Raw genomic sequence first — 3986 nt, forward strand, 5'->3', positions numbered from 1 at the left:
GTCGAATGGTTCTGTCCAGCAGTCTTGTGATGCGCGAACTGCTGATCGATTGTGGGTTTCCATTTGGCAGCTACCCACATCGAGGCAAGCACCAGACCCATCCTTTGCCACACCTCTATGTCTCTCACGTGACCGCCGACTATTCAACCATGTCAAACGTTGTGACCACGTGATCGCATTGCAATGTACCCGCACACACGAAACCCACAAACGGAAGTTGGGTGCATCCATTGAAATAGCCCAAATTTTAGGGCTTGAGTGAAGCTCGTTCTTGGTGTTTCGACACACGGAACGTCGGCTCGTCCCCAGCTCCGTCACAGGTGACGTCAGAGCTCGGGAATCGGCTTCACCGCCGGTTTCCCGAGCAATGGCGACATTCTGTTTCGGCGGTAGCAGCGGGGACAAGTCGAGTTGGCTTCTGTTTGCAGCGTCGGCCTCTCGGCTTGCTCGAGAGGATCGGTGCTGGGCCTTGTGCTCGGCACCGCTCCTCTCTGGTCGCAAGTCGAGGTGTAGGCGTTGCCCGTGCCCAGTTGGGCGTGGAGAGAAGAAGGATTACATATACGAGCGCTTTTTTGGCCACTTGCTGCTGCTATTACGCTGCCGCTGCCGCTGCTCCATCGACGACGAGCTGTAAAAAAAATTTCGTAGCTAGCAGCGAATGATAAATGAAAGAGATAAGTGAAAAAGAGCCCAAAGCTCTTTTTTCCAAAACGAGCCCGCTCAAAGCCAGCCAATGCGGGAGCGAAAGCATCCCGCAAGGCGGCAGCTTCTCAAACAAGAGAGGGGAGCAACGCTGGAGCAAAAAAGCCCCAGCATTGCGCCCACTCTTGTCCAAGAGGAGCGGAGCTGGTCGTTAGCTTATCAGGAGGCGATGGTACTGGCGCATCGAAAGCTCTACGTCACCGCAAGGCAAAGTGCAAAGCACCTGATCAGCAGTGACGCGTCGAGCCTGCGTGACGCAGCAAGACTTCACCTCTTAAAGCTAACAGAAAGCGAAAAATTGACCCTTTTCAATCCTTTTACCCAATTTCTGTTTGTGGTTTTTCAGAACCTACTGCAATTGGACGTACAGAAAACGTTTTATTGCGTCACAAAATGAATGGAAACGAGGCATGTATCGACGTGGCATTAAGTGGCAGTGTAGCGACGACGAGATGTCGCAATTGCGCGGACGCGCGCTCTTGAACGCCAACGCAAAACCGTCGCCACAACTAGACATCGTCCCCACACGAGCGTCTAGCGGGCATTGGTCCTTTCGTTTGCGGCGTCGTCGGTCAAGACGACTTAGCACCGAAGCACAAGTCGCGACCAAGGACGCCCAACAAACGGGAGAGTTCCTCGACGTCCGGCCTCGGTTTGAACGCTGAACATCGGTGGAAGCATCGGCTGGACCTCGAAGACCACCTGCTAGCGCGACACTTTGTGTTTGTGGGCTCACCACAAACACTCAAAAATGCGATTTGGCCTGGCAAAGGCATCGACTTCCAGCAACCTCGCGCTCACCTGCCTCAGAAGAGGAGTGGGAGGAGCAAGACGAGCGACGTAGCGGGTCGAATCGAGCGACTTGGTTCTGTCCAGCAGTCTTGTGATGCGCGAACTGCTGATCGATTGTGGGTTTCCATTTGGCAGCTACCCACATCGAGGCAAGCACCAGACCCATCCTTTGCCACACCTCTATGTCTCTCACGTGACCGCCGACTATTCAACCATGTCAAACGTTGTGACCACGTGATCGCATTGCAATGTACCCGCACACACGAAACCCACAAACGGAAGTTGGGTGCATCCATTGAAATAGCCCAAATTTTAGGGCTTGAGTGAAGCTCGTTCTTGGTGTTTCGACACACGGAACGTCGGCTCGTCCCCAGCTCCGTCACAGGTGACGTCAGAGCTCGGGAATCGGCTTCACCGCCGGTTTCCCGAGCAATGGCGACATTCTGTTTCGGCGGTAGCAGCGGGGACAAGTCGAGTTGGCTTCTGTTTGCAGCGTCGGCCTCTCGGCTTGCTCGAGAGGATCGGTGCTGGGCCTTGTGCTCGGCACCGCTCCTCTCTGGTCGCAAGTCGAGGTGTAGGCGTTGCCCGTGCCCAGTTGGGCGTGGAGAGAAGAAGGATTACATATACGAGCGCTTTTTTGGCCACTTGCTGCTGCTATTACGCTGCCGCTGCCGCTGCTCCATCGACGACGAGCTGTAAAAAAAATTTCGTAGCTAGCAGCGAATGATAAATGAAAGAGATAAGTGAAAAAGAGCCCAAAGCTCTTTTTTCCAAAACGAGCCCGCTCAAAGCCAGCCAATGCGGGAGCGAAAGCATCCCGCAAGGCGGCAGCTTCTCAAACAAGAGAGGGGAGCAACGCTGGAGCAAAAAAGCCCCAGCATTGCGCCCACTCTTGTCCAAGAGGAGCGGAGCTGGTCGTTAGCTTATCAGGAGGCGATGGTACTGGCGCATCGAAAGCTCTACGTCACCGCAAGGCAAAGTGCAAAGCACCTGATCAGCAGTGACGCGTCGAGCCTGCGTGACGCAGCAAGACTTCACCTCTTAAAGCTAACAGAAAGCGAAAAATTGACCCTTTTCAATCCTTTTACCCAATTTCTGTTTGTGGTTTTTCAGAACCTACTGCAATTGGACGTACAGAAAACGTTTTATTGCGTCACAAAATGAATGGAAACGAGGCATGTATCGACGTGGCATTAAGTGGCAGTGTAGCGACGACGAGATGTCGCAATTGCGCGGACGCGCGCTCTTGAACGCCAACGCAAAACCGTCGCCACAACTAGACATCGTCCCCACACGAGCGTCTAGCGGGCATTGGTCCTTTCGTTTGCGGCGTCGTCGGTCAAGACGACTTAGCACCGAAGCACAAGTCGCGACCAAGGACGCCCAACAAACGGGAGAGTTCCTCGACGTCCGGCCTCGGTTTGAACGCTGAACATCGGTGGAAGCATCGGCTGGACCTCGAAGACCACCTGCTAGCGCGACACTTTGTGTTTGTGGGCTCACCACAAACACTCAAAAATGCGATTTGGCCTGGCAAAGGCATCGACTTCCAGCAACCTCGCGCTCACCTGCCTCAGAAGAGGAGTGGGAGGAGCAAGACGAGCGACGTAGCGGGTCGAATCGAGCGACTTGGTTCTGTCCAGCAGTCTTGTGATGCGCGAACTGCTGATCGATTGTGGGTTTCCATTTGGCAGCTACCCACATCGAGGCAAGCACCAGACCCATCCTTTGCCACACCTCTATGTCTCTCACGTGACCGCCGACTATTCAACCATGTCAAACGTTGTGACCACGTGATCGCATTGCAATGTACCCGCACACACGAAACCCACAAACGGAAGTTGGGTGCATCCATTGAAATAGCCCAAATTTTAGGGCTTGAGTGAAGCTCGTTCTTGGTGTTTCGACACACGGAACGTCGGCTCGTCCCCAGCTCCGTCACAGGTGACGTCAGAGCTCGGGAATCGGCTTCACCGCCGGTTTCCCGAGCAATGGCGACATTCTGTTTCGGCGGTAGCAGCGGGGACAAGTCGAGTTGGCTTCTGTTTGCAGCGTCGGCCTCTCGGCTTGCTCGAGAGGATCGGTGCTGGGCCTTGTGCTCGGCACCGCTCCTCTCTGGTCGCAAGTCGAGGTGTGGGCGTTGCCCGTGCCCAGTTGGGCGTGGAGAGAAGAAGGATTACATATACGAGCGCTTTTTTGGCCACTTGCTGCTGCTATTACGCTGCCGCTGCCGCTGCTCCATCGACGACGAGCTGTAAAAAAAATTTCGTAGCTAGCAGCGAATGATAAATGAAAGAGATAAGTGAAAAAGAGCCCAAAGCTCTTTTTTCCAAAACGAGCCCGCTCAAAGCCAGCCAATGCGGGAGCAAAAGCATCCCGCAAGGCGGCAGCTTCTCAAACAAGAGAGGGGAGCAACGCTGGAGCAAAAAAGCCCCAGCATTGCGCCCACTCTTGTCCAAGAGGAGCGGAGCTGGTCGTTAGCTTATCAGGAG

Source organism: Phallusia mammillata, chromosome 5 (assembly GCF_965637545.1).
Source record: "Phallusia mammillata chromosome 5, kaPhaMamm4.hap1.1, whole genome shotgun sequence".
NCBI lineage: Eukaryota > Metazoa > Chordata > Ascidiacea > Phlebobranchia > Ascidiidae > Phallusia > Phallusia mammillata.